Source organism: Carassius carassius, chromosome 37 (assembly GCF_963082965.1).
Source record: "Carassius carassius chromosome 37, fCarCar2.1, whole genome shotgun sequence".
NCBI lineage: Eukaryota > Metazoa > Chordata > Actinopteri > Cypriniformes > Cyprinidae > Carassius > Carassius carassius.
The window spans coordinates 17,312,282-17,324,981 of NC_081791.1; positions in this window are offsets into that span (position 1 = coordinate 17,312,282).

The following is a 12,700-nucleotide window of genomic DNA, read 5'->3' on the forward strand; positions in this document are numbered from 1 at the left end:
CCGTCAGGCAATGGTTACAGAGTGCTATAGGGCAAAACATCATTTTATTACTGTGCTGTGCTTTCCAGTGATATCACAGTGTCATGATTAGACCAGCAGACCTATAATTCAATTTTTTATGTGGCTCATTACTTGATGTTTTTATAGCAGGGCATCAATAAGAAATAATACTTGGTCAGATAGAATGATGCTTTTCGGGATTCTGAAATGGATGTCTTCAGCAAAGACATATTTGGTTCTGTAGGCTTAAAAAATAAGGTCTCTTAAAACACACTTTTCATATCATCACTAGCTTGTTTTATTAAAAGTATTCAATAGTGTACTTAAAAATAAGTTCCACAACCATGTAATTTCCATCGCATCACATATTGTGCTCCTGTGGCTCAGTAGTAGAGCACTGCGTTCCTTGGAACATACATACTGACAAATATATATATATATATACAGTATATGTATAGCCTGAATACAATGTAAGTTGCTTTGGATGTCTGCTAAAAGCATCAATGTAAATTGATCATATATAGTGTTTATTGGCAAAAAGACTATAGAAAATAAAGCAGTTTTATTGTAACCTTAATATAGCAAAAGCAAAAATAGTTAGATTTAATGATACTGAACCCATAAAAAGTGGGACATAAAAGTTGTAAAAAACACCCAAATACTGTATACTATAATATTCTGTAACTGGATTAGAATCATCACTCTAGTACCATCCTCAGCACCATAAACCTGCTTTTGGCAATGTCGTGTTGTCCACTGAACACACAGGGTTAAGCAGGTGCTCACATAAACTGTTTTTTTTTTCTTTCCGCATCATTAGATTGTTATTTCTTCTGGCTGCACTGATCTGAGTGTGAAAAGCGAGGGATGACAGGCGTTAGAGACTCTGCCACAGAGGAATGGCTGAGGTGACACTTCGGTTATTCATGCTCCTTCATGTTCGCTAATTTTCTGCAGCAACTCAAATCACTCCATTGACGCAATCTCAGCCTCTTGCTTACAGCCTAAACAGAAGTGAACTGCACCTTTTCATTAGGACCATTTCAGCTTAATGACCAGAGGCTAATCAAAAAAGACTGAGTGGGTCTGATTACAATCAACACTGAATTGTTGATGAAATGTTTACGTTGTGATATTTCAGCTTTCAAATTTGTAGGAATTTGCCACAACATGATTACTGTACATATAGGGGCAAAAAAAAAAAAATCTTAATATTGATTCAGCATCTCAGGACATCTTTTATCTGGAAGGATACATTGTTGTGATTATTTTTAGTTGTACTTTTTGCAGAAAATTGAGACACTGTCAATCAACTCCAGTCAAGCAGAACAGGATTTCAACGATGGGGAATATGAAAAATTTTGGTTATTCATTAAGTTAATTTTTTACATACCATAATTCCATTTCAAACATGAAAATGGAACTAAAATATCAACAGCATTAAACTTCTTTTTTTCTGAAATGCCTCATAAAGAAATGTCATGACATTCATTTAAGTGATCTATACTAGGAAAAAAAATGGTGTAGAAAAAAAATTCACTCAGAAATTGCTAGTAAATTTGACAAACAGTGGCAAGTAACACACTGAAATGCATGTGACATTTTAAAGTAGAAAAACTGAAATAGATGGGGTTTTTTCTTTTAAAACATATCCCAATGATCTTTGTGTTGTTTACAAAGTCAAAAAATATTTTTTATACAGCTTGGAAAAATTACCTCTTTTAAATATTACATCAAAAATTGTCCCCGAATTCTGTCATATTATTGTCCTATTTTTTTGACTCAGAAACTACCCCAAATAGGTTTTTACTTCAAATAACTAAAGATAATTGCAAGAGTTTGGAGTTTTTCCAAGAGAAGTGATGAGTCTCTGAAGTGACAAGGCCATACCTGCAGGTGCAAAACTTCTCTGTCTGCCTGTCGCATGGCATAAGAGCCTGCTTATTCAAATCATGCTAATCAAGGACTGTCTAATGCTACAAAAGAAGAGCTGGATGTATTTACAAACAAACAGAATGCATTTTGTTTAAATGGAAGTATATGATTCTAGTCAATTTGTGGACAAAGAGGAACAATGACATCCATAAAAACATAACCATGACCATTAGCAAATATAACCCAACCCCAGAGGAAGTGCATCCAATCTTAAACAAAGCTTACTGTACATTGAACCATACAGTAACCTATAGGAATGACATTTTTTCCATCAGCTTCATAAACCTCAGAGGAAAAAAAAAACAGATTCAACGGCAGCCGTTTATCAAAGCATCACATTTCAAATACTATACCTTCATTACTGTTGTACTAGGACATTTCTTAAATGCTACATCAAACATGAGCCTTTATCTCGACTACAAGTTGAACCCTGTAATCAAACATCTCTGCCTGCATGCCAATTAATTTCCCTTAATAGGCACCTCTTGGAGGATAGAACATATTTCTGATATAGTCTGTCGTTTCCAGCTGTGTCTAATAAATGGGTTAAATGAAGCTTTATTTTAATCAAACATCACACTTAAGTGAATGGTTTAATGTGGAGGTGATTTTAAAAGGTTTAATATTAAGAACATTCAGAAGTTCAATCAAGACCATGTTAGCACAAAAATAGTTTCACGCACTACTTGGCCTTGATCAGTGGTTCTGAACTGGTTTTCCAGATTTTACACCAAAGAATGATCCAACACACTAACACACTTATTTGCCATCAACTGTTTGAATATCAACAGTCTTCAAAACATCAACTTTTGTGCTCAAATGAAGAAAGAAACAGATATATGAATAAGTAGAGGGGGATTAAATGATGACAGAACTTTAACTTTAACTTAAACTGTATATGAACCTGACAACTGCATAAAGACATAAACCAAATTATCCATATAAGTGATGCTAAAATACACAATTTAGTTACCACATTAAAAATATTGTATTGGCTACACAGCTTTACTAGCAACAATAAAAGATGAAGATACATGATGATTCAGGTAATATATTAATATTAAGTAATATAACTACAAAATTCAAATTTGGGTGCAATAATATTAACAAGTAGCGTGAAATATTCAAAATCATAGCTGCATGGCGAGTTACACTTACAGCTTTCCTTTCTCCTGCACAGTGCTTTAATTTCAGTCTGAAATGAAAAAGGTTGTACACAATCAACCTTTTTGATAAGAGCAAAATGAAAGAGAAGAGCATAAATCCGTGGCCAACTTTGATTTAATCCAAAAGGAGATCACAGCGACGGATGGAATGCAAATGATGTGCTGCTCTTTAAGGGAGGCCAGGCACTGAATATTATCCTCAAAGACAGAAGCTGATATTGAGGCCACACACTGGTCACCTGTTGCCTCCGTTTTTTAAGCAGCCAAACGCTTTGAAGTTTATATTTAATTAATTTTACAGATTAAGTTGAGTTTGTTATCTATACACTCACAATCTGACTAAAACTAAATCATATTAACAGCTAAAAAAAATCTAATTCACATTTTTTTTTAAGTTGTCCATTGAGTCATGAGAACACAGTGTGGTTATTATGCTGATTTCCATATTTTATGGTATTGTTGTCTGTAGATTAATATCAAAGTTTCAGCTGCTTTCACTCTTTTTGTTCAGAGTAATAGCCTCATTTGTTCACATTACAATGTAAAAATGTACTAGAACCTCTCTCTCCCTTCATATTTACTTTTTTATTAATGTCCCTGTCGCATGGTTGCTCCACCTGAGGCGATGTGAGAGATACATTATAAGATCATGTCAAAACTCCTTCACCTATCTGACTCAAACATGGCATGGCATCTCCTGCAAGTCGAGCCGAGGATGTGGAATTAATTCAAGGCTGTGTGTCATTGTCATCTCTGATGTGATAGTTTATACTTTAGACTGCCACTGTTTGTTCAGGTGACTCTTACAATTTATATCTAACTTTGTATTTATTTATCAATGACAGAGAGAAATAGCCACACCAGTGTTTTCCTTTTTTTTTTTTTAGAGAAGTGCCATATAGTTTGTCAAATCTTTAATACAGCTGAGCTCCTAATTTAGTGTAAATTACCTTTAACCTGATTTGAAATTCAGCAAGTACTGTGTTATGAATAATTAATATGCTAGCATTGTTTGATCATTTATAATGATTCACATCAAACGTCTTTTCTCATTAAAAACATTCTATCTTAATCTACAGGTAATTGCTGCAATGATAGATATTTTAAGTCATATCAACTTTATATATAACTTCATCAACTAAATTTATTAATTATTATATTCAAATGTCTTTACTGAATTTATAATCAAGCGCTTTTTTTTTGTATATTCTTAACTAATTTTTTACAAAGTAAGAGGATATTAATAATTATTAATCTTTTTTTTGTGTGTGTGTTGACAGATGTTTTGTCCATATTATGAGGCAAATAAAAGTTCTAAAACTTGTACTGAATGAAAACTTTTGTTCTAAGTCTCCTGCCTCATTTGGCCCATGACTGTAATTGCACCAATTCACTCTGGTAACTAAAAGCCTAAGATGGACAGTGAAATTACGAGTGCTGTGCTGTCAGCCAGCGAGTCAACAGCGAGAGCCTGTCTGCACCGAAGCAGACAAGAGAGTGCAAAGTTCTTAGCGAGAGAGACAGAGACTTTACAGTGACCTAGGAGCAGCTGCCCCTTTCTCAAATACCACACATATTCATTGAAAGAAAGTCTGTGCAACTGGTCTCAGATCAGTGTACTAATAAAGCTTTTTCTGAGCTCCAGTTTGCTGCTTTATCTCCAGCTGTGCTGTGTCTAATAGCAGTCGCTCAATGTTTGAAATCAGCCAGGTGGAATGATGTGAGGTTTGGCTGTGATGCATGTGTGGATAAATACAACTTTCACCACCATCTCCTGGCACTTGATTTAATTTTAGAATGGTCATGGTGAGGAAATCACTACCGTCAAGCTACTGCAAGCTTTTCTTGAAATAACTTTCAACATATGATTATATTTGTTATAAAACTAGTTGAATGTACAATTCTTCCAAGCACAATTCTTCCACGGTTAATAAATGCTGTCTATGCTTAGACAAGAGTCACATATCATTTCATTTACTTTGGATCAATAAGACCGGCTGATGAACAAACATAACTTGGAAGGCAGTCTTGGAGATTAACGTACGGAAGGCAGAGAAAAGTTCTGGATGCTGCCATTTACCGCAACTGCACAAACACTTGGCAAAAAACTCTGATGACATCTAGCAAAAGGTCACACAACTAACTGCCGTCACATACTAAAATAGACTGAGAAGCCGGGAGATAACCCCCAGATACAGTTTCCCAGCAGCCAGAACAAAGAAAGAGCAGAAACAGTGAGAAATGTCAGAGGAAAGAGGTCATGCAGAAAACTCCAACCTACCTATGCCAATTAAATTCACTTTCTTAAAACTGAACTCATGTTCAAACCGCTGCACAAATCATACTATGTAAAATAAATATTTATGGGTGTTTCTTCAACTCTGGGTATTTTTGTGTCCCTTGGGTTGATTTTTATTCAAACTTTTTAATAGTTATTTTTCTGTTAACATTTTTCTCATGGATATATAAAGGTCACGTTAAAAACTGTCCTTGGAATCCAAGGTCTTAGCACAGCTTGGAAGAGTCAGCAGTTTTATGATTTGTTGAGAACCACCAAAACACAAACTACAAAATTTGAGATGCCATGAAAATGACACTGTTCTCTAGAATGTCACCATATGGCGTCACATTACGTTTTGTCCACATAGAAATAATTGGAATGGCCAGAAATGTTAAATATAATGGATAATTTAATACATGTGAACAACTGATGACATGCATCTTTGACTTTGAGCCAGGCTGTTCCTTTCTTCTTGTTCATGGAGAGATGTTCTGGAGAGATGCAGGCAGAGTGATTTGAGGGTGAGCAGCTATATAATAAAGACCGAAAGCAGAGTCAGAGTTCAGTGAGGTTTTGGGGGTGAGAGAGAGAAACCTCATTATGAAAGTGAATTACGAGAAAAAAGATTAGGAGATTTCTATAAGAGTTGAGCTTTAATTGAATGTCTTCAATTGAGCTGCACTGACAGGAAAGATGGTGTAGTGTTACCACTACCATATAATCAAGATACCATAATTGAGATACCATATAATTAAGATATACAGTAATAATCAAAACAATGAGAAAAAACTGGTGTTTAGCAATTTCTTAAATATCATACTTAGTTGGAAATACATATTGATTCATTAAAGCACAGCGGTCGAATCTGAACCTTCTGAACATGAATAAAAATCCATTTCCAAGCTGTGTGTCTGAAGAGCCCAGACTGAATTTTTTTAATCTGAAGTTGTTCGAAAGTCAGAAGCCTCTTCAAAGTGGTTAAGTCAATGTGAAGCCCCACTTTATTCTCGTTAATGATCAGTTTACTTTATTCTCTGCCCACTGAGGCTCCATTTTAATGACACAGCTGTTTTGCCGCCCTGTGATGGGCCAGCTAATTGAAGGGTCCTCCAGAGGGTGAAGCAAAGCTGTACTTCAGACTGTGAGGGACATGTGGTTCTCAAAGTCTCCTGGGGTGTAATGTCTTGTTATTTTGCCATGACAGAACCAGATTAAGCGCAGTCTAGCATTGCTTGCCATCTCAAGGAGTTGTTCAGCCATGTTCTGATATGGCTCAGTCTTGCTGTCTCAGCCACTTTGTGATCCATACATTTTTGGGATTTGATTTGAGAGGGTTTGGATTGAGTTGTACTGAATTCCAAAACCTGACAGAAGAGTTTCAACCTTGGGTGTTACTGTGTTCCTGTAGGTCAATTGGTAGAGCACTGCGCTATCAAGTGCAAGGTTGGGGTTTCGATTCCCCGGGAACAAATGATATGTAAAAATTGATAGCTTGAATGCACTGTAAGTTGCTAGTGTCTGCTAAATGCTTAAATTTAATTTATTTTAATTTAATTTTGGGTGCACAGACACACGCTGAGAAATGGGAAATAAGAGACTGAGCAGCCTGGTCTCCAAAAAATAAAGACAGCTGATGTACTTTTACTTTTTCAACAAAGAACAGTAAATATCAATATTTTCATACACTACCATTTACATTTTTGGGGTCAATAAGATTTTTTCTTTTTAAACAACTCAATACTTTTATTTAGCAAGGGTGCATTAAATTGATCAAAGGCAACAGTGCATGAAGATATTTACAATGTATCTAAATAAATAGTATTTGAACATTCTATCCATCAAAGAATTCTTAAAAAATGTATAACCGTTTCTACAAAATTTTCTACAAGCAGCAATTTTGCCATTGCTAATCTTAAGAAATGATATTTGAGCAGCAAATCTGCAAAATAGAATGATTTCTGAAGTATCATGTGACAATGAAGACTGGTGTAATGGCTGCTGAAAATTCAGCTTTGCCATCAAAGGAATAAACTGAACATTTTTAATATATTGAAATAGAAACCAAATGAGAAAATTTTCAATACTTCTGTTTCTACTGTAAATTTTGATCGAATAAATGTAACCTTGGTGACCATAAATATATATACAGTAGCAAGTAGCACATGGAAGTAGTTCAACCACAGTAGTATTACATTCATTACAGCACTTTCTGTTTGACTCGTAGTTACAAACTCTGTTCTTGTAGCTTTACAGGTCACAGTTCATGCTAAATTGAAGGTCTGAGAATAGCTGTGAGACAGAACCACTCTAGGATAATAGGTGTTTTCCCACATGCAGCCTTTCCTATAAATTTACGGTGTTGGAAATGTTGCTGAAATTTCAGGACTTCACTCAATTCAAGTGGATGGATTTTTGGATTTTGGATTTTATATATATATATAAATATATAATTATTATTATTTTAAATACCTTTTTTTGGGCCTAACATATTTTTTTTTCTCTCTCAGGCTTTGCCATTTGTGGCCTCAGTGGACCAAAGCCAGGAATATTTCTTAGCACACATTACAGCACAAAGGTAAGATTAAAAAAGAAAATTACAAGTCTTTTCATTATAAAACTCCATATATTACATCAGAGCAGTTTTTTTTTGTGTGTTTTTTTTTTGTATTTTATTTGTGATGTTTTGCTGCTTAATATTTGTGAATAAGGTTTCTTTGATGAACGGACAGTTAAAGAACAACATTTATTTAAAATAGTTTTTTTTTAAGGTAAAAGTATTCACTGTCCTTGGTCAACTTTCTGTGTAAAAATAAATGTTTTTTTTTAAGACTATTGCAGAATATAAGAATCACCAAATGTAGAAATGCATTTCCACAGGGAATTTTTTTAAAATTTTATTTATATTCACTATACTGTCCTTTTTCAGTTGGATCTGCATCTATTGCATAAACAGTTAGCATAAAATAATGAAAAAAATAATAAAAACAGTTTAAAGTTCACTTCCTTAAGTCAGTTCAGTTTACTTTTGAACCATGTGCCGAGGTAACGCTTTGAGACACTTACTACAGTAATGAGTACTGCTGTGCTGGCCTTTCTTTCGATTGCCGACAGAATGATTGATTGCAGCGGATAAAGGGTAAATGGATGGATGAATGTCGGTCGAGTCTGGACACTCTGGAGGCCTTTGTTCCCTTTCCCAAGTGTGTAAATAAAAGAACAGATTCTGATAAATGTGGCCGAAAACTAGAGTAAACACTAATGCATCCTAATGCCTTTTTGACAAAATGAAGATGTGTGCAATAAATACATTTCTTGTGCAATGAAGGGAAGTGCTAGTCTTACTAATGTGACTGAAACACTGGAACACAAGATAAATTATTTCCATCCCATTTCACAAATGATGTGAAACACCAGGGGAATTCAGTCGAAAAAGCAAAGACCAAACTTAGAGTCAATAGAGCCTTGCAAATGATGTTTATTTCTTATTCTGCCATGACTACAGAGGAGCTGACAGAGCGAGCCAAAGGAATCCAAGTCATCAGCTGACGGAGATTTATCGAATCAAGTACATTTGTCCCATAGGACAAGGGTTTCAGGCATCTACAGTATGTGTAATGAATGTACATTAAATATGGACCCGATTCAGTCACTGAACAGAACAAAGAACACTCACAAGATAAAGACTACAATGAGTTCACAAACCATAAGTTACCAAGTCAAATGTCTAGAGTTATCTCTCTACTGGCACTTCAAGGGATATTTCACCCAATAATGAAAATTCACTTCATACTCATCTTCACTTTTTTCCCCCCTGTGGAACACCACAGAGGATATTTTGAAGTACTGTTTTATTCATATAAAAACGTCCAAAACAACACTGGACACCTTTCATTGCATGAACAGAAGAAAATATCTTCTTTTGAGTTCCACAGAAGAAAGTCAAAGTCACATTTTTGGAATGACATGAGAGTAAATGATGAGAGAGTTTTCATTTTTGAGTTAACTAATCCTTTAACCCCTTTATCTGTCTCAGAAATTCATATAATCACCATGAAGGTTGACACAGCATAGCAGAAAATAACAGGTTAATAGAATTCGGGTGATGAATAGTACTGAGAGTGAGGATCCATTGTGGTATTTAAAGACTCGATGACAATAACAACTAAATGAGCTAAAGAGGCACTGCCAATTGGCCTAATGATCAAAAGACTAATTACAGGTTGGTATTGCTGGAGCTTTGTATTCATCTCAGATACAAGGACCCATTTATATTCAGAATTCTGTAAAATGACTCAAACAAGCCTTATGCCTCATTACTTTCCTCTGGCTGCACTGATGGAAGATGATTCTCTGTCTAATTGACCTGAAATGCTCTCTGAAAGTCGCTTAAAGATCTTTAAAATCAGTTGCATAAATGTGATATACAGTAGTTTGTCAAATATATTTCTGTCAGGTGATATTATTACATAAAGAATGACAGCCAACAAAACTTGTAAGCGACTCCAATTGAAAATATCATCAAAATGATATGTAATTAAAGTAGTCATACAATCAAAACCCTCCATTTTATTTATTTATATTTGTATTATGATGTGTGAGATGGAGCTGTTATTGTGAAAGGAAAGGAAATTGATACCTGTCAAGTACAGCATATCAACCTCTAGTTTAAGAGAAAAACAAAACTGAAAACTGGAACAACAGCACAAAAACAGAACAGGACGCAAAGAACTGTTAAAAAAAAGAACCTATACTTTGCCACAATGCAAAAGAGCAGAGATTATTTGAACCCTAAATAATTGTTCAAACATTTACCACCATCCTAAAATAATTATAGCTCGACACCAAATCAGTATATTAGAATGATTTCTGAAGAATCATGGTACAGCTTTGTCATCGCAGAAAAAAATATAATAAAAATCATATTTCATGATATTACTTTTTTACTGTTTAAGATCAAATAAATGCAGCCTTGGTGAGCATAAATAAAAAAAAACATTTTTGTTCAAATGAAAAGAAGTCTCTTATGTTTCAAGAACATGTGCATTAAAAATGTGCATTATTTTATACTGTTTAGTAATGTTATTTGTGTTATGTTCAGCTTTGAATAAATGAGCAAAAGCCAGAAACTGCTAAAACCATTCCTGTTCTTCTGTGATGTCACAGGAAAGATAATGGTGTGTCAGAGACTAGACGAGACAAATTTATGATCCTAGAAAGAAAGATTTCTGACCTGATATTGTGGACACAGACCGTTTCAAATCAGAGTTGAATTGAGTCAAAACAATGCAGAAACAGCAGCCAAAACAAGCACATTGACATTCAGCTTCAAGGTGAAGGGCGGCTGTGAATTGAATTTTTGCAGCTGGACCTTCTTTTAACTTACACACAGCCTTTAAGTTGAAGGATAACAGCTAACTCCATGTCACCAAGCCAACACATCCTCATGGAAATGATGAGTCCAGCCACCATCGAGTCACGAGTCAGGACAACTAGAGCCCCAGATACAGATCCCCTGTAAAGACCTTGTCTCAGATGATCATCAGGACAAGACCACAGGAAACAGATGATTCTTCTGCACAATCTGACTTTGCTGCAGCCTGAAATTGAACTGCTGGTTTTGTCTGGTCAGAGGAGAACTGGCCCCCCAACAGAACCCGGTTTCTCCCAAGGGTTTTTTCTCCATTCTGTCACCGATGGAGTTTTGGTTCCTTGCCGTTGTCGCCTCTGGCTTGCTTAGTTGGGGTCACTTCATTTACATCGATATCGTTGACGTGATTGCAAATGAATGCACAGATACTATTTAAACTGAACAGAGATGACATCACTGAATTCAATGATGAACTGCCTTTAACTGTCATTTTGCATTATTGACACATTGTTTTCCTAATGAATGTTGTTCATTTGCTTTGACGCAATGTATTTTGTTTAAAGCACTATATAATTAAAGGTGACTTGACTTGACTTGACCAGTCTCCAAATTAAAAAAGCCAATGGTACTTTTGCTATTTGAAGGACAATAAACAATAAACAATAAACCTCAAGCCTGAATAGCTAATCATGTGCAAATAAAAGAATAAAACACTGATAAATGGAGGTAAAACAGCAAAAATGACTTTACTTGTTGAGGCACAGAACTATTAACTAATTGATAAGTAATTTTAGTTATGGATTTGGAATTAGTTAGTTATGTGCCTACAAGTAAAGTCATAACAAAATGATCTATTTGCACATCATTAGCTAATTATTAATTAAAGCAGACAACTGGAAGTTGAAATTAAGGGCTTTGACCCATTGTAATTAACACATGAATTTACATCATTATTTAGTATAATTTTGTTATTAGGCAATATATAAATAAAATATATATTAACTCATGATTATCTAAGCCTGAATTAATACATATTATTCCCACCGCATTGTAAAGTTTTACCCATTTGGACTATATATATGAGGTACTATAAATGCAGGGACAAGACAGAAAAAAAGGATGGAAAACCACACTGCTTTTCGTAGAAGTCATCTTGAATTCTAAGCTACACCCTTGAGCATTATCTGATGATAAACATTTCCCTGGAGATTTATGAGTTCAGGTTAGAATGCATTAACCCCTTCACCCAGGATCTTAAGTGTGTTTCACCATCAGACGTGGACTGGCACATGCACACAGTCTGATCTTGGTGTACATCCATACATTAGCAAGTGAACATTAAAGTGCTATGTCTAGCACAGCTAATGTACTAACAAATATGCAGTGGACAAGGTACAGCCTTTATTTCATTTTCACAAAATATACCAAAATGTAGTAATCAGAACTGAAGTGAATGGAGAAAAGAAAAAAAAAAATCCATTAAAAAACATACTCAGCAACAAGGCTCCGATATGGAGCTGGAGCACAGGTTGCTTAAAACTTCTGCTAAGAAAATTAGTCCATTATAATGCAAGCAAGACAAACAGTAGGCTAATCCAAAGTCCTCTGAGGTCATTTTCACCACAGTTAAAAAACAGAGACACAAACTGTGCAAACTGCATATTAAACAACAGATAGTGTGAGTCTGTGGGTGACGGTGAATATTAGGAACTATAAAACTACTGAATTCCACAATTATCCAAAGACAATAGATGTAACAATAGATGTTAGGCGGTTATTAAGCCTCTTATTAAGAAACCACAACTAGATCCTTGTGAACTGCATAGGCCCATTTCAAATATTCCATTTATGTCTAACATTTTAGAAAAAGTTGTGTCTGCTCAATTGAGCTCCATCCTACAAAAAAAAAAGCCTGTATAAAGAATTTCAGTCAGGTTTCAGGCCCCACCA